Source organism: Meles meles, chromosome 18 (assembly GCF_922984935.1).
Source record: "Meles meles chromosome 18, mMelMel3.1 paternal haplotype, whole genome shotgun sequence".
In the NCBI taxonomy this organism is placed as follows: Eukaryota; Metazoa; Chordata; class Mammalia; order Carnivora; family Mustelidae; genus Meles; species Meles meles.
The window spans coordinates 52,742,997-52,761,920 of NC_060083.1; the positions used below are offsets into that span (position 1 = coordinate 52,742,997).

Sequence of the window (18,924 nt, forward strand, 5' to 3'; positions counted from 1 at the left end):
GCACACGAAGGTAAGAGGACTTAGCTGTGAGCAGACAGCACTTACTGGTCGGAGGAAGGGCACAGGTAATGCCAAGGGGCCATGAAAGGGAAGGGCTTGAGTATCGCAGTGGGTCTGGATGTTTATAAGCCCCTTTCCTGCTCGGAAAGAGGACACGGATCAGAGCTTTCAGACTTCTGGGTACACATCTTAGGCGCACGGCCATCTGACCCGCCAGCTCAGATCCCACCGGCGCTGCGTTTAACTCCGCCGTCCGGCTCAGTGGGAATCGTTCCAGCGAGCTGGTTAGGACCCCGCTGGGGCCATTGCCACAGTGTCTCAGCCACTTGCACCCTGGAGCCCAGAGCTGCCGTGGTGATACAGACCCTTGGGGGTCCCTGCATCTGGTCTCCCCTACTCTGGCCCATCCACCCCAGCTCAGCCAAAGTGAGCTTTCGAGGCACACTGCTCTGTTTCTGAGCCTTCAAAGGCATGTTGGGGCCCTGGGGATCCAGTCCCAACTCTGGACAGCAGCTTACATGACCAGCCCCTCGTCTGCACTGGTTTTCCACGCGGCCCCTGCGTGCACTCGGGGCCTCCCTGCGTCTGGGCCTCAGCTAGCTGATTCCATCTTCCTGGTGCACTTTCTACTGCTTCTGCTGGGTTAGGTCCTGCTCACCCCCTGGGACCCCGCTGCCTCCTGAGATCCTCCGGGAAATCGTTCTTAGATGTTGCCAGGTTCTCTGTCCACTACCTTGCTTCTCCCCGTGGTGATTGTGTAACCACATGACCACCTGCTTCGGGTTGAGTAGAGGGCTACCCCCCGCCATTCATGCCCATCTGGAACCTCAGAATGTGACCTCGCTTGGAAACAGGGACTTTGCAAATGTATTTCCTTTTTTTTTTTTTAAGTTTTTTTTTTAAAGATTTTATTTATTTGAGAGACAGAGACAGAGAGAGCACAAATGGGGGAGAGGGAGAAGCAGACTCCCCGCTGAGCTGGGAGCCGAACATGGGGCTCGATCTCAGGACCCTGAAATCATGACCTGAGCGAAAGGCAGACACTTAACCGACTGAGCCACCCAGGTAGGTGCCCCTTAATTGTGGATCTTAATGATACTTCCATTGAGGGTGGACTGTAAATCCAGTGACTAGTGTCCCCATAAGAAGAAGCGAGGACACAGAGAGACACCCGGAGGAGGTGATGGGAAGGCAGAAGCAGGGAATACGGTGATGCGTCCCCGAGCTGGGAATGCCAGGGATCGCCGGCAGCCATGAGAAGCCAGGAGAGAGGCATGGGACAGATTCTCTTTCTGAGCTTCCAGAAGGAAATCAACCCTCCTGACATCTTGATTTCAGACTTCCAGCCTCCTGACCCGGGAGAAAATTACATTTCTGTCCTTTTAAGCCTCTCGTTCATGCTCACGTGCTGTGGTAGCCAAGGAAAATCAGACACCTCCCTTCTAACTCTGGCCTTCAGGAAGAAAAATGTCTCTTCTTCCCCGCTTGTACTCCTAGCACAGAGCAGAGTGTCTGGTGCCCAGGAGGCAACTTATGCATCGTTGTTTATCGGTGAATGGGCTTTAGGTCAAGATCCCTTGACATGTCACCCCCAATTTTGTATGTTGGAATTTTTTTTTCCCCCAGGAAGAGATCTAATCCATAGCATTGACTAGATCCTTACAGGGAACCGGGTGGCCAAATACTTAACAACTTCCGCTTTTAGTGTCGAGTGGGTTTCTGGGGAAGTATCTGGCCCATTATTGAAACTGAGATTTCTGAGGCCTGGACCCTCCCCTTCCGAGCTGTCCCCCCACCATCCCCCCCAGCATTGTCTCATCCCAAGCAGGAATGGCCCCTCGGGATCCAGAAGCAAGCACCGTGTGCTGGGCTCTCCTATTTCTTCTTCCCCTTGTAAAAGTATCCTCTCCATCTGGGCCTTGTGACAGGGGCCCGGCGGCCGGCCCTCTGGCCCGACGTCTGTGTCCGCCGCAGCTTTTCTCTCTGTGCTTTGTTGACAGGAAAGCGGGCTTCCTGTGAGGCCACGGATTGATTCATCGCTGGCTCGGCCCCTGCCTACTCACGGCCGGTGGGGAACCATGACTTTCAGACAAGAACTCCTATTGCCAAACAGGGTCTCTGGGTGACTTGAGAAAGTGTCTTTTTTCTTGTCTCTTTCCTTTTAGAATATTGTTTCCTCGGACTCCCACGACCAAGTACCATCCACTGTGTGCTTCAAGCAGCTCCTACTTATCCTCTCAGGGGTCAGGAGGCTAAAAGTCCTGAATCGAGGTGTCAGCAGGGTTGGTTCTTTCTGGAAGCTCCAAGGGAAAATCAGTCCCATGACCCTCTTCTCGATTCTGGTAGCTGCGGGCTGTCCTTGGCCTCTGGGGCTTGTGGACCCTTCGCTCTGTTCTCTGCCCCCGCTCTTTGCCTTACAGGCACGTGTCTAACTCCCCTTCTTCTCGTAAGGCCGCCGCCACTGGCTTTCAGGCCCAGCCTCATCCAGTATGACCTCTTCAACTCGATTACATCTGCAAAGGCCCTATTTCCAAATAAGGTCATGTGCACAGGTTCTGGGTTGACATGAAGTTGGGGGTGGGGAATGCTAGTCAACCCAGAACAACGAGCCAACCGCCTGTATCTTTACTTCTGCTCCTCCCATAATCTGTAATGTAGCAGGCGCTGGATGAATGAGTGTCGCTCTGAAGACTAACTATCCTGCTGAAGAGGTCGGGCTCTGGCGTCAGGTGGCCGGGTTCAAATCCCGGCTCTACTGCTTGCCATCTGTAGGACTCTGGACAAGTTCCCTCCTCGCTTGGAGCTTTGTTTTCTTTTCCTGGAATTGGGGACCATGGTAGCACCCACCTCAAAGGATGTTGTTGGGATTAAACTAAGTAACCGGAACCCGTGCAGGTAGTTAGCACAGAGCCTGGCTCTCAGTAGACATGGACATGTGTGAGTTACGGTGATCTTTGGTGTTGGTATTAGAAATAATACCCACCTGAATTGTTGATGTGGATTGGCTTCTCTGCATAATGAAAGGTCTAGATGATACATGATGGAAGGAGAAGTGGGTTCCGGAGACAAATCCCTGTTACTCTCTAGGTGGACCGTCCACACGGAGCCAACATCTGTATTTGAATCACACGTGACAGTTGCGGTAATGGCTAACCCATGCTGAGCACATGGGAGCTGCCCGGCTCTGGGCATCACCACCCCCGTTAATTCCGGCCACCTTCCCGTGCTTCTCTTCTTTCACAGGTGAGGAAGTCAAGGTCAAGCCACTTGCCCCAACTTGGCTGTCTCCTTGGGATCTGCTTGAGCCTATTCCTTCCTGGACCAAGTCCCCAAGGCAACCCTTAAGTGTCTCCATAACATTTCCCTGCCAGCACACACTAGCAGTGTGTTGTTTGTTTTTTGTTTTTTTTTTTTTAATTCCCCACTTAGTTAGTTAGTTAGTTAGTTAGTTAGTTAGGATAGATGCAATTTTCCAAATCTGTCAGTGGAGCAGACACGATTCACAGCATAACCATGATGGCATCAATGTTGCAAAACAAAAGGATTCCTTGGGGGAAGGAAAGCAGAGCTGTTAGTGCCCCAATTTTGGTTCCTTACAGACGTCCTAACTTCCATTTACATAGCAGTAAATGTGGCCAGAACCCCCAGAGTCCTGAGGGTTATGATAGACCTTTGTCACGTACAATAGCTCAGGTCAAAGAGCGTCCCCATCATGCTGTCACATAGAGGGAAACTGAAGCCCAGACAGGAGTAAAGTGATTTTACTACTCCAGTGGCTTTCCAGCATGTGGGGGCCGGTTATCCACTTTGCAAATCGATTCCATTAAAAATAACGATGAACAATTTATTTGTGAAAAAAAAGAAGTTGCCGGAAAGCAGTGGATATCTCTTTATCAGAAGGCATTGCTGTTCCAGGCTCCCAAGCATTCAGCGACAGCCCACCTGTGCACTTCCAGGCAACTGGGCCCCTCACACCTGTCAGTGGGTTCAGCAGACAATGTACCTTTTGCCCTTGACCTGGGCGGCTGCGCGTTTTTTACTGTCCGGTGCAAATCTGAGTTGAGTGGTGCTGTTGAACATGAAAATTTAAAAAATAATAAGATAATGCACGGAAAATCAAAATGTTAGAATTCAGGTGAAAGGGCCAGAGACTTGGTAATGAACTAAAAACTCAAAACTTTTCAAGCAACTGGAGAAAGGGAGCCCAAGACAGCCTGCGTGACCATGGGAGCTAGCGCAAGCTTCCCAGAAGGAAGCACTCACACTTTTAAAAAGAGGGGAAAAATAGTATTTCACTGGGATCTCTTCCAGCTCTTACGAGAGAGTTAACTCTGAAAATAGTCGCATCATTTAAATGATTACAAGAACCCGGTGAATAACCTTGATAATGCGATAGGAGCTTGGTGCTTGTCCCCCACACACCAGAGAAGTCCATCACTGGTTTTTACCTTGTGATAAACCAGCAACAGGTTCTTGGCAATTCTGGGAGTGAGCGTGACTCCTGGCTGCTGCCTGGGTTCCAGCAGCGGCTTAGGGTGTCCAAACTGGGGTTTGAGCACCTGAGTGGTCATGACCTGTAAGTCTCTTGGGGGAAGTGGGCCCAGCCAGGCAAGCCCAGATCCTGGATGATCACTTAGAGTCTCCCAGGCTGGCTCAGAAGCCAGGTTGACCAAACACTGTAAACCATTCACTTGTGCGGACCTACTTGGAAGAAGGTTACCTTTGCCCCTTTTATTTCCTTCCATCCTGCTTCAGCCCTTCTGGGCCCCAGTCTAATCTGAGTCAGGTCAGTTCTGCTGCTGAGAATAGGTTGGGACTTAGCTAAGAGCCAAAGATCAATATTCATCACTGGAAGGTCAGAGGCTCCCAAGGGCTTGAGTCTGTTTCTAGAAAGGGCCTCGGGGAGGAATGAATTGATCTGTCAATTTAGTCAAACACCTCGTGTGATTTCTGTTCTCAGCATTGGTTTTCTGCAAACAGGCATCTATCCTGTTAGCTCTCAGAGTTTTCTTGGCTAACCTGTTGCCTTCGGGAGGGTTTTGCAGGAAAAATCCCAAGGACACTGGGAGCTGGGCTGGCACTCACAAAGGCAGGGGATGGTAGTGAGGTCTTCCTGAGAGCTAGGGTGGAAAGAACATTCTGAGTGAGACTTATACTTATAAGAGGAAGATTCCCTCCCCACACGTAAACCCCATCTGGCTTTATCTCCATTCCTTCCCCTACAGTGATTCAGACTCAGGTGGAGAAAAAAGCCTCTTGTACTGTGACCTTCCCCACTAACTTCGAGAAATTTGTTCAGTGTTACTGGACAGGCAACTTTATATCTTTGCCCTCGGGTAGTACATCCAAAGGACATAAAATTACACAATGCCCATCTGCCAGCCGGGCCAAGGTGAAGCCTACACGGAGGGTTTTGCAGGGTTTAGCCTCGTGGTTCTGTTTAATAGATGGGGACCTGCAGGAATACCATTGTCTAGATAACACCCAAGCTTCGAGAAAAGGAACTGAAATACTAGCCCGTGAGGCCTTGGTGCCAGCCTGCTTCACACTTGCAAGTTCAAAATTGCCTGTCCAGCGGCTGTCATTCGCTCTCCTTTCACGTCATTTGGCAAGGAGTCTCTGCTAAGAGCCCATGATAGGACAAATCCTGGGAGACTGCAGCCAACTGTGCCCTAAGAAGCTCCAAGCAGGTGGTGAAGAAGCTAAGAAAAGCAGCTTTAATTTTTATGTATTTATTTATTTATTTATAAAGATTTATTTATTCATTTGAGAGAGAGAGTATGAGTTTGGAGAGGGGGCAGAGGGAGAGGGAGAGAGAGTCTCAGATAGACTGTGTGCTGAGTGCAGAGCCGGATATGGGGCCCAATCCCATGACCCTGAGATCACAACCCTGAGACTGTGAACTGGGCTGAAACCAAGATCAGTCGCCTGCCCGACTGCACCACCCAGGCGCCCCAAGAAAGGCAGCCTTTAGCATGCAGAATGGAAATGTGCTGTATGAGGAGGAAACCACATACTTCCTGCTCTCTCTGCTTCAGGGCTTTAGTCCCCTGGATTGGGTGGAACTGAACTTGGATCCTCTGGGATGGATTGAACTTATCCCTCGGTCACAGTCAAGAATGAGAAAGGTCTATGCTGGCCTTCTCACCTTTTGAAGGATCGAACCAAGAGCCAGAGCATGTTAAAGACATTTGCTTGGAGCTGCAAAAAGAGAGAGGCCATTGCTCCAGAGGGAAGCCAAAAGGTACTGGACCTCACTGTTGAGACCTTAAAGATGAGTAGAAATTAGCCAGATGAAGGGGGAGGAAAGCATGCTGTAGGCAGAGGGAAAAACAGGAGAAAGACCCAGAAAAGAAAGGTGCCCTTTCACTGGACACAGCTTACTGGAGGCTCCCACAGGCACTGTCCTAGGTGCTAGGAAGGCATCCCTGATCCAAACAAGAAGCCCTTGCTCTCCCAGGGCGGCCATTCCAGTGGTGGAGCGTGGCTGGGACAGGGAATGTGAGGCTGGACCGACGGACGAGGCTGCTGGTGAAGGGTCTCATGCACATGCTCAAGTGTTTGGACTTGGTTCTGGAGGCAGTGGGAGCCCTGAGGGCTGAAGACATCAGCCTGCATGTGAGATGGATTGCTCCAGCTTCCCTGGGGAGGCCCACACTGGCGACTGGGAGGGCAGTGGGCAGATTGCAGGAGCATCCGGGCTAGCATGGCTTAGGGCTGTGGCAACGGGGAGGTGTCCAATTTAAGATGCACCAAGATGCCCGTGTGTGTGCGTGTGTGTGTACACATCTTGTCATGCGCCTTGTGTGTGTCCTTCCTTAAGCAAAATTGTACTCATATCCACAACAAGGATGTGGAAAGGAAAGGGGGAAATTGCCAAGGATCATACCCAGCTCAGCTGCAGGAATCTTTTTTTGAAAAGAGCAAGAGTATGAGTGGATGGATGGATGGATGGCAGGTTGGATGGATGGAAGGATGGATGGATGGCAGGATGGATGGAAGGATGAATGGAAGGATGGATGAATGGATGGATGGATGGATGGATGGATGGATGGATGGAAGGATGGATGGATGGATGGAAGGATGGATGGAAGGATGAATGGTTGGATGGATGGATGGATGGATGGGTGAGTAAACAAAACACACCAAGTGTACTCTTTGCTGCCTTATTTGCATGTAGTTTACAAAAGGCCTGCACATCAGTGACCCCACCTGACAACTTTCTGAGCACTGACTTGGTGGTCTTCCCATTTAACAGAAGGCAACATGGAGGCCAAGCTGCGTTGGTGGGTCCCACTAGAGTTTTTCTCCAGTTCTCACCTCCCACTCCATCCCTCCAAACACAAAGGCCACAGCAAATAATTTTTAAAACCTATTTCTGCCTCCAGGACTTTAAATTATGAATGGAGCGAAGATAGTTCTTATTCCAGGCACACCGCCATTCAGAGAGTGGTCACAGCAAGCCTCGTCATCTATTTTAAATTCCTCATAAATGAAGGCTGGATAGGCTTACTTTCGCAACGTTATATCTCTCCAGGGCCTTTCGGGTCAACGTTTCCAGCACTAAGGTTTTCTGATTCTAATACACATTATGCAATGGCTAGTTGCTTTGGTTTCTGTCTGGCTGTGGCTTAATTTGCGTTGATTTTCCTGTTAACTGGCTGCTGTTACGTCTGGCTCTCTACTTCCAGCCTGCCTTTACAATCTATGTTCAGACTTTAATTAGGACCCCTGTTGGTGAACTGGCCTGAGCCTGCCCAGATAGATTTGGGGAAAAACAAAAGAAGCTTTCCAAATAGCAAGACCATTTTATCGCTTATTAACTAGTCTCTGCCAAATGGAGACAGAGGCTGGGAGAGAGGAAAGGTGACGGGCAGGTCAGTTCACTGGGCCGCATGGGGTGTTGGTAGTATTTTTTTGTGGGGGGAGTATGGCGAGGGTACCGTCAGGATTCCCCAAAGACTTGGAAATAAGGGAGAGAAGATGGTTTCTGAGCATCAAGCCATGTGAACGTTAACGCAAGCTAATTGAACCCTCAAAGGCATCAGTTTGAGCGACTTGGGGCCAAACGGACAAATGTATGTTTTCCAACTAAATGACCTCTTCACGTTTTGTTTGCTCGCCCACCAGATTTTGCCGGAGTGGCTCCATGCCACCAAAGCACGCTGTCTGGGGCTGTCCTTGTACCTCCGACCCTGCCCTCGCAGAATCCACAGTTTGGGGAGGAACTCAAAAGTTACATGTGCCGTAGAAATGCATGACAACTGTCCCCACGAGGGTGGTGGTGTGTGATCAAGGAGAGCCCGTCCCCAGGACGGCTGTGAAAGACAGCCAGGCAGAGACAGTATCTAGGCAATGCCTTTTGGGTTCAGCCCACGCATACTGGTCCTCAGGGGTTACTGTCACAAATACAGTAGAAGGGGTGGCTTAAACAATGGGAATTACTTTTTCACCGTTCCAGAGGCTGGGAAGTCCAAGATCAGGTTGCTAGTGTGGTTGGGTCCTGCTGAGGACCCTCTTCCTGGCTGCAGGTGGTCCCCGTCTCACTGTGCCTCACATGGAAGGGGAAGAGAGAGAGAGAGAGAGAGAGAGAGAGACCGAGACCGCTGGGCTCTTCCTCTTCTTATAAAAACACTAATCCTATCATAGGGACTCTACCTCATGACCTCATCTAAAACCAGGGACCTCCCCAAGCCCCCACCTGCAAATACCATATAGTAGTGGGTAGTGTAGAGATTTCAGTCCCGAGTGCTAGGGTAGAAAATTGTGGTCCACAGCCTTTGTGCAGCCCAGACCCACTGACAAACTTGGTCCTCAGAGGACAGCATTTCCCTAAGCTTAGCAAATTGAAGGATTTTTCTCTGATCCATTAGAATGACCTTAGCATTAATTAATTCCACAGTCACCAAGGCAAACTTTGGATTCTGATTTCCCCTGTAGTTCATGCATAGGAAGAAAACTTGTTGACCCCTGTGACACTGTGGTTCCTGTCTTCATCCCTGGAGCGAGTTGGGAGACAGTCATTCTGGTGTCTCTCTTGGGCTCACATGGTTTGTGCGGATTTGAGTCAGGCTCTTGGGGCGGACACCACCAAAGGGGAGTCTGGGGACCTCCCTAGCCCAAGACTAGTCACCTGCCTAACGTAATTCCCTCTGGGTTCACCTTACCAAAGTTCCCGACTGGCCCAGTGCCAGCCAGCCTTCTCTCCGAGGTAGAGGTAGTAGAAAGAACATGGGATTTGGGTTGGGCACGCCTGACTTAGGTTCTAGCTCCGTCATTTCCCGAATGTAGGGCTCTACAGTCTTGCCTATGGCACAGTGACGGACTGAGTAAGGCGTCTCTACACCGATACCAGCTGCACGGGCTTGGGAAAGCTGCGGAATCTCTCTCTGCCTCACCTCCCTGATCTGTAAAATTGGAATCCTAGGCATTTGAAATCAGACGGGCAACACGAGTGGGGCAGCAATGCCTCGATAAACGGCAGCTATTTTTATTAAGATAAGACGGGCCTAAAGTTAATGCCCATTTCTACTTAGGTCTCAGCTTCCGTGCAGGTTCCTTCGAGAATCGCTTGCTTCCTCAACACGCATGTCTGCATGCCTGGCGTGTTTCCAGAACCCCCTGTGTTGACCGTTGCCAGAGCTCTCTCACACTCTGGGGTTAGCCAGCTCCCTTGCTGAACTCTGGGCCACCCTGGGGCAGGGATTGATGCTGTTCTGTGACGTTCTGGGCTCCTATCCTGTTACACCCACACTGGGATAGCCAGGGCTCTCTGATTTTAAGTGGAAGCAGCACAGCTCAGCCCGCCTATGCACAAAAGAGGCGGAGCTTACGTTCTTAAACTAAACTCTGCAGAGAGTCCATCTGATGTCCAGGCTCCTGAACCAGGCTCCTCCATACCCCGGGAGAGGTGGCCCTCTGGGGAGCCTGCCCGGGTCACAGGCCGTGGGCCGGATCCTTGAGGACACGAGGTTGTGCCGCTCTGCTTAGCCCACAGCAGAGGCCCCTGCCATGGTGGGGTGCGTGGGTGTGGGGCACGAGAGTCGTGGGGAAGGGGTGGGTGCCAAGGCCTGGGTCCCCCCCCCACAGTAAAGCGCGCCTGATGCCTGTCTGGTCCAGCCCGGATATTGTCCGATGGAAGGGTACATTCAGACACGAAGAGGCTGCCAGGAGGTTTCACGTGCTCTAGAAGCCAAAGTCCAGACTCATCGTCCAGGTGGGGGTTGGGAGGACACCACGACGCTGCTCAATCGTGGAGGTTGGGCAGGAATTTGGAAGGGCGGGAGGAGGAGTCGGTCTGACTTTCTGGGCTGACCTGTCGCAGAGTCGAGGTGCCGGAGAGGCGTGTATGGGACACAAGGGAGGGAGGGATGGCAGATGTCCTGGGAACAGGAGTCCCGTTGGGCTGAGCTCCGGGGCTCAGTAGGGGGGAGTGTCTGTGTCCTGGTGCTGCGGTGACAAGGTACGACGCGGGTGGAGAGGCCAAAAACGACAGAAATGAATTTTTTCACAGTTCTGGAGGCTGGAAGCGAAAAATGAAGATGTTGGCAGAGCCGTGTTTCCTTTTAAGTTCTAGGATAATTTCCGTCTTCGCCTCTTCCAGCTTCTGGTAGTCCCAGGCACTCCTCAGCTCGCGGCAGTGTCCATCCCTTGCCTTCGTCCTCATGTGACCACCTTCCCTCTGGGTGCGTCTCTGCATCTTCTCCTGGCATTCCCCTCGCTCTCTCCTTTTTTTTTCTTTTTCTTTTTTTAAGATTTTATTTATTTATTTGACAGACAGAGATCACAAGTAGGCAGAGGCAGGCAGAGAGAGAGAGGAGGAAGCAGTCTCCCTGCGGAGCAGAGAGCCCGATGCGGGGCTCGATCCCAGGACCCTGAGATCATGACCTGAGCCGAAGGCAGCGGCTTAATCCACTGAGCCACCCAGGCGCCCCCCCCTCGCTCTCTTCTTATACCAGTCCCAGGAGGTGAAGGACTCGGACTCGCCCTCATCCAGCATGACCTCACCTTGACCGCTTATATCCCCAATGACCCTATTTCCCAATGGGGTCACATTCTGAGGGCCAGAAGTTAGACCTTCAATCTATCTTTTTGGGGGACACAGTTCAGCCACATCAGGCAGCAGAAGGACCCAGAAGGCTGAAGAGGTAGGTGGGGCCATAACTGGTGGGGTTATGGTGGTCATGCAGAAGGAAGTCACTGAAGACATGGGGTCCGGCGTTGCTATGACCCGCTGGTCTGCATGCTAGTGTGGGCTGGGGGAGGGGACTGAGCCTGGCATCCTGGGAGGTCACTGCGGGGATCTGGGTGAGGCACAATGGCTGTCTACATCCTGGGTGGCATCACTGGGGGTGGGAGGAGCCGAAGGAGCAGGGAAATAGCAGAGAGGGACCTGCAGAGGAGGTCTCGGCCTCCAGCCAGGTTTCCTGGGAGGGAGGAGGGCACGGGGTCTTGGAGGGAGGACGCTGAGCTTGGTGCTGTGCACACGGAGGCCCAGGTGCTGTGTCACATGCGTGTGGCAGGGACGGTGATGCCTGGGGAGGGTGAGCGGCAGCCAAGGGCCACGCCTGCCCTGAATCCCACCTTGGTGCCCAGCACACTGCTCTTCCACATATCTGGAATGTTCTCTCTCCCCCCATTTAGCGAGTCATGACACTGATTACCTTGACTGCGTGAGTTTTTAAAAGCCTGCTCTGTTCCTGGAGCTCTGCTGGGTGCTTTGTGCACATCATCCCACTGAATCCCTCAAATAAGCTGGGGAAGCAGGTGTGTTATGCCCGTTTTGCAGAAGAAGATACTGAGGCCTAGATGAAGTTACCTGTCTAGTCTCACGCTAGGGGGAGCGGAGGATTTAGCAAGGCCTTGTTCATCCCCGTGTTTGCCCTCCTATCACTCTGCCTCCCCTAGTGCTTGCTTTGTGTTTCTCTGATGGGGCTTTGTCTTCTCAGCCACACGTCCCAACGCTTCTGCCAAAGTAGAGCTACCTGATGGAAAGGGCTGTGGGTTCCTCCTTGCAGCTCCCCCAGCACGTTCTGCTGCGGTTGGCTGAACTCCCCTGCGGCTCTTGGTGGCTGGAGGTGAACAGCCAGGTGCCCTACCCCAAGGGCTATCTCGGTTCTGAACTCTCAGAGGATTGCTTTCCTGGGAATTGTACAGGGCACACACCCTGCTGGGCTAAGTCTGCCCTGGGGCCTCCAGTTGCCTGGGGCCCCATCTGGCTGTCCCTGGTGCTGAGAGGAACCCTATCTCGAAAAACCTGTGGTCCATCTGGCCCATGCTCCAATGCCCAGCCTGGGCAGCAATGATGGAGGGTTGTAGGCCACCATAATGACTTTGGATTTACTTAGATTGTGGTGAGAACCCATTAGAGGGCTTCCAGGCAGAAATTGATGTTAGCTGATAAACAGATTTTGAGATTACTTTGGCTGCCCCATGGAAAATAGAGGGCAGGGTAGTTGGGAGCAGGAATGGAAGCGGGGAACAGGGTGGCCACATACAGCTGGGCAGATGGCACACTGCTCAACTTCGGACAACAGCGTGAATGGCATCCCCTGGGGAGACTATAATATTGACTATGGTAGTAGTCTGGCTGCCAGATGATAGCAGCTGGGACTAGGACGTTAGCAGGTAGGTGGAGAGAAATGGACAGATTCTGGATATATTTGAAAGTGGAGTCCTATCAGGAATGGGCTAATAGTTTGGCTGTGGAAGGGGAGGGAAAGAGAGGAATCAAGATGACTCCTTTGGATTGAGTAGCGAAGTAAGAGGCGCTGCTATTTCCTGAGATAGGGAAGGCTGGAGGGGGAGAGCAGGTATGCAGGGACGCATCTAAATGAGACCAGATAAATTGCAGAGACTGGCAGAGAGCACAGCCACGTACCACATGGAAGCAACGTCTGGGGCCCAAGTCCAGCAGATCTTCCTCTTCTTGCTCTGGGAGCCCGGTGGGCTGAGGGACAAGTGGGGTCCGAGACAGAACCCACGTGACTGGGCAGGGCCAGCTCTATGGGCATCAGCCCGGTGCAGCCAGACACGGCCCCCCGCTTTAGGAAGGCCCTGCTCTTGGTTCAAAGCCCTGTCTTTGCCATCTTGAAGCGCTTAGCAGATTCTGAGCAAGGGCTCCCTTGTTTTCTCTTGCACGGGGCCCTGCAAATTGTGCAGCTGGTTCTGTTGTAACAAAGAGATGACACCAACAAGCCCGGGCCAGCTCGCGCACAGCTTACGGAGCGTGCAGTTCCAGCGCGGAATGAATCCGAGGTGAACAGATGCTCAGACCTGCTGTGTATGCAAGGTGCCTGGGTTGTGGTAAGGGCTTGCTAAGCCTGAGCTGGGAGTGATAAGAATTATCACAAGGGACAAATATTTAGGAGTGGGAGCTGGGCGGGTCACGGGCGTCAGTCTCAGGTTGAAGAGAAAAGGCTGGGCGGAGATCAGCGTTTGTCTTGGGAGCAACAGTGGGACGGCAAGGTGGAAGTTGGTCTGGAATTCCAAGAGTAGGAGTTGCTGGCTGCCTGCCCCATCCAGGACCCTTGGGGCCCCAGGATGTCTGGCAGGTGGGGATGCTTTGGAGAAGCACGTGCCTGGGAAATGGGCACATAGAGACTGAGGGAGGGAAAGCTGCAAGTGCGTCTTCCAGTCCCGGGGACTGAGGGTCAGGAAGGAATGTCGGCGGGGGTGGGGGGTGGGAAGCCAGAGCCCCTGGTCTCCCCGAGGCCTGGAGAGAGGCCTCGCCCAGCACCTGTGTACCCAGCAGCGCGTGTTGGGCCAACGCCTTCCCTGCCCTCATTCCGTCAGATGGGCAACCCACAGCCTGCTTCCAAGAGTGGCTGCGGGTCCAAGCCTGAGCTTCTGGAACCTCGAGGTGCCATGTCACGGCTCCCTGATGATGTCCCTTCTTTGCCATTTGTCGCCTTGAAAAATGGCGTCAGGGACTTAAGCCATCTTCGGGGTGATTTCTGGGGAGGGGAGGCTGAGGGAACACGCCGGTGTGGGCTGAGGAGGTCTGGAGCCGAGGAAGCCCGGTGGAGAACTCTTCCTTCCGGAAACATGAATTCCCAGAACCATGGCTTGACAAAGAGATCCTGAAGCTGTTGAGCGTGGCCTCTCGTTTTCAGGCAGGACCCCAAGGAGCCCAGGCGTCCAGGTGCCTGGTTTTCCTCTTGAAGGTTTTCAGGATTGGAAGCTCCTGGACCAAATCTGGATTGACCATATCGGTGTTTTGTCAGGTTATTTCAAGAAGCTCTTCTGACGCCCAGTTAGCAATCCTCTCCTTTCACAGGTGGCTGCATTTGGAGGGGGGTGTGTGTGCGGTGGGGGGAGTGTGGGTGCGTGTGTCCCACACCCGTCTTTGGATGATGCCTCAAAACTTCTTGGGCCAGTTCCCTGAGTCTGAGGGACCGTGGACATTTCCTCTCTGCTTAGAAACCTCACTCTCTCTCTCGGGGCGGGTCTCCTCCCAAGACAGTCTGTGGAGTGGGTACTCCCAGACCCTTCCCTTCAGTTTTCCAGACGGGCTCTGGCCTTCCTGATGGAGGCGGCGTGGTTATGGGACCCGCACAGGGGATTTGGGATTGGATGGGTCTGAGTTTATAGGCTGCCCGTGGGCCCTAGTTTAAGGCAGGGGGGCTGGCATGGAGCAGAATGCTTGGGTACAAACCGCGGCTCTCCTGTGTCTGGCTGTGGGTCCCGCTGCCTCAGTCTCCCCATCTATATACTGGGTCTATACTCCCCATCTATATACAATAGCACAACCTAGACCTGCTGTGTTCAATGCATTAACACTCACAAAAGGCCATGCCCACGGTTAGTGCGATGGAAGTGGTTGTAACCATTCGCAGGAAGGCAGAAACGGCCTCGTAAGGCTTTTATTCGGAAACTAGATTGAACGGTCCCGGAGGACGGGAACTGGCTCTGTCCTCCTTTCTCAGCGGCTGTCACAGATCTACCCCTGCTCTCTGCTTCATCGTTAGTTTGGGACTAAACTGAATGAAACGATAGATCGCCACCTGAGTTCTACATGAGTGTTTTCCCGTCTGAAGAACCGTAGACATGACACCCAGCTTCGTGGGCCTCTTCAGCTGGAATCTGGCATTTTCCTCTGAGTCTGTAAGATTTGGATGATTTTCTAAATTGAAGTGAAATTCTCATGACATAAAATTAACCATTTTTTTTTAATTTTCAAAAGTTTTTATTTACTTATTTGAGAGAGAGAGAGAGAGAGAGCTAGCAAGAGTGGGGGCAGGGAGAAGCAGAGAGAGAAGCAGGCTCCCTGCTGAGCAGAGAGGCTGATGCGGGACTTGATCCCAGGACCCTGGAGATCATGACCTGAGCCGAAAGCAGACACTCAATCAACTGAGCCACCCAGATGGCCCCAAATTAACCATTTTAAAGTGAACAGCTTGGGTGCCTGGATGGCTCAGCTGTAAAGAGTCTGCCTTCGGCTCAGATCATGATCTCAGGGTCCTGGGATGGAGCCCTGCATCAGGCTTCCTGCTCTGAGGGAAGCCTGCTTCTCCCTCTTCCACTCCCCCTGCTTGTGTTCCCTTTCTCGTTGCCTCTCTCTGTGTCAAATAAATAAATAAAATCTTCAAAAAAAAAAAAAAATAGAGCGAACCACTCAGAGACGTTTAGTACATTTATAACATGGTACAACTCCTATCCCTATCCAATTTTGAAATATTTTCATCATCCTAACACGAAACCTCATACCCAGGAAGTAGATTCCGCCCTTGCCCCTCCTCCCTCCAACCCCTGTTTTCCATCTCCGGATTTACTGACTTGGGGCATTTGGCCGTTTTTGATGGGCTCCTCCCTTCATGTCTTGTTTTCAAGGTTCATGTGCGTGTAGCAGGTGTTATTGCCCCATTCCTCTTCGTGGACGTGTAGTCCCCCAGCCGTGGACGGGCCACACTTTGTCTCTCACTCTCGGATAACTGGGTGTGTTACCTCTGCCTCTCGGCCACGGGGAACAGGGCTGCTGTGACTCTGAACATGTCAGTACGTGTCTGAGCACCCGATTCCACTTCTTGTGGGGACTCCCAGTCCTGCTGGTGGAATTGTTGGCTCACATGGTCAATCAGTTGGTAAGATTTTAAAAGTTTTTCCTGATAATCCCTAGGCTTGAGAGAGAAAAGGATGCCTGGGTGGCTCAGTCGGTGAAGCATCTGCCTTGGGCTCAGGTCATGATCCTGGGGTCCTGGGATCGAGCCCCACATCGGGCTCCTTGCTCAGCAGGACACCTGCTTCTCCCTCTCCCCTTTGACCCTCCTCCTGCGTGTGCTATGCTCTCTCTCTCTCTCTCTCTCTCTCTGACAAATAAATAAATAAATAAAATCTTAAAAAAAAAAAAGGAGAGAGAAGGAAAGGAGGAAGAGAAGAGGAAACCTCTGTGTTGCTGAAACGCGCTGCAATCCTGACTACCTTCCAGGGCCATCACCCCTCCAAATGCCAAGGTCAGTGTGAAGGGCAGGGTGTTCAGGGCCCTCTGTAACCAGGCTGGGCAATGGGGAGGAGCTCTGTAAGGCATCTTGGTAGGGAGTGAAAACATTACAGACTCCTAAGGCTTTCTTTAGTCCAGCTGGACCTGGAGGCCGTTTTAAACGCTGTGTTTTAACCCCCTCTGTCCCAAGTCTCCCAGAGATTTGTGTGCTCAGAGAATTAGGGATTTGTATGCATTTCCACATTTTCTTGCCCCAGCCTGGCTTCTGTGAGGGCACAAAAACAAGAAAATGTCCCCAGCCTGCTCTAATCCCCCCCAACCCCTTGGCCCCTCAGAAAACATGGCCCTGGGCAGGCAGTCTGGGCAAGTGGCCAGTCTTGGTCTAGAGCTGCTGTCAGTCGGTTTGGGGGTCGCCACCGTCCAGGTGTGGGGTTAGGGCGGAGACCTGAGGCCCTAATGTTCGGGGGCAGGTGGTGAGCCAAGCTCTGTGGTGTGCGGGAAGGAAGTGTTTATACAGGCCCTGCTCTCTGTGACCTCATCCCCTTGCTTTCACATGGGTCCCCTGAAGTCCTCTCTCCATGACACTTCACATCATGCTGCTTATGCTTGTCACCTCCATGCCAGCTCGTGATCTTTAAAACTTTTGGCGAATGTGCCCAGCAGACCGCCCCTGCCCCCCCATCACACTTCCCAATAATGTTTATTTTGAGGTTTGGTGACACTTAGAATGAAGTTGCTGGGAAGGAAAGACCCCTCTCCTCCCCTCCCCTCTCCCCATCTTCTCCCCACCCATCCCCCTATATTTACAGAGCCCTGTTCTAGGAGCTGGAGATAAGCAGCTAGCGGCATGGGCCAAGCCCTCCTTGCTGGGAGCTTGCATGGAGGGAGGATGGCCCAGAATGAAAAGATACAAAAATAAACCAGATAATTGGGGTTGGGGTCAGTGTTACCATGTACACCCCAGGGTGCCTGATTAGAGGACAACAGAGGCCCCCTTGCAGGAAAACTGAGGAGCCAAGAAAGGCCATGCAAAAATCTGGGAGAGCGTACCGGGCGGCCGACCTTGGGAAGGAGGTTGCATTCTGCAGACCCCGGAGAGGAGAGGAGAGGCAAGGCACTGAGGCCTGCTCGGTTGTGCTGACCTGGTGTCTGTGGGCCAGTCTCTTACCCACCAGACCCTGGGCTTGGCTCTACCCAGGGTGGCGGCTCAGCAGATGGACCCGCCTCCAGTCACCCTGGACACGCGCGGTTCCAAGTCGCCAAGCTTTATTTTAAGCCGCACCTCCCTATCTTCTTTACCCTCCCGTCAGGCTCAGGCCTTGACCTTGCCACTGCCTTGCTCATTCTAGACTCCGGGTTGTCATCCTTTTGAAACTTTAATATTATACATTAATTATTAACTTTTTTTTTAAAGATTTTATTTATTCATTTGACAGGCAGAGATCACAAGCAGGCAGAGAGGCAGGCAGAGAGAGGAAGGGAAGCAGGCTTCCCGCTGAGCAGAGAGCCCGATGCGGGGCTCGATCCTAAGACCCTGAGATCATGACCTGAGCCAAAGGCAGAGGCCTTAACCCACTGAGCCACCCAGGTGCCCCAATTATTAACTTTTTAAAAAAGATTTTTATTTATTTATTCAACAGAGAGAGATCACAAGTAGGCAGAGAGGCAGGCGGGGGAGTGGGGAAGCAGGCTCCCCGTTGTGCAGAGAGCCTGATGTGGGACTCGATCCCAGGACCCCAAGATTAAAACCTGAGCTGGAGGCAGAGGCTTTACCCACTGAGTCACCCAGGTGCCCCAATTATTAACTTCTAATATTAAAAATCTCAAACATAAAAGAAAGTGAAAAGATTGGTCACATAAACACCAGTATACCCCACCGTTATGAAGAGTTTGCCATTTTTGCTGGTAGTTGTTCTATCTGTAAATAGGGTGGTATTTTTCCTGAGTCATTGGAAGAGTGCAGAGTGCTCCTTTATTATAAATATCATAGCATATATTCTTAAAAATGAAAACATTCTTAATGTAATAACTTCCTTAGTGTAATAATAATATATTCCTGATGAAATAAAAAATGTGATATACAGAGACAACAGAAGATTATTCATCTGTAAAAAAGAAGGAAATCCTACCATTTGTGACAACATGGGTGTGGACATTATGCGAGGTAGAAGGACTCAGACAGAGAAAGACAAATATTATATGATCTCAAGTGTATGGGGAATCTAAAAAAATCAAACTCACAGATGCAGAGAATCGACTGGCGGTTGCCAGGGGTGGGGGTAGGGGTAGGGGGAAATGGGTGAAGGGGGTTGAAAGGTACAAGTTCCCCTTCGTGAGATAAGTAGGTTCTAGACATGTAATACATAGCATGGTGATTCTAGTTAACCACACTGTATTGTATGTTTGAAAGTTGCTAAGAGAGAAGATCTTAAAATGCTCATGACAAGAAAAAAAAAACCTCATAACTATGGGAAGTGATGGCCATT

General features: G+C 51.7%; 1 protein-coding gene across 6 annotated transcripts in view; it reads left to right on the top strand.

The window, feature by feature from the left end:
* ARSG (arylsulfatase G) overlaps nucleotides 1–18,924 on the top strand; it is a 106,315-nt gene that overhangs the window by 41,215 nt on the left and 46,176 nt on the right. The window contains exon 1 of one of the 6 annotated variants that reach the window (XM_045984990.1): nucleotides 16,378–16,451. The exons of the other annotated variants lie outside the window; for them this stretch is intronic. The gene's annotated coding sequence lies outside the window, so the exon portion shown is untranslated. Of the gene's footprint in view, nucleotides 1–16,377; nucleotides 16,452–18,924 lie in introns of those variants that run through there. 6 annotated transcript variants of the gene reach the window in all.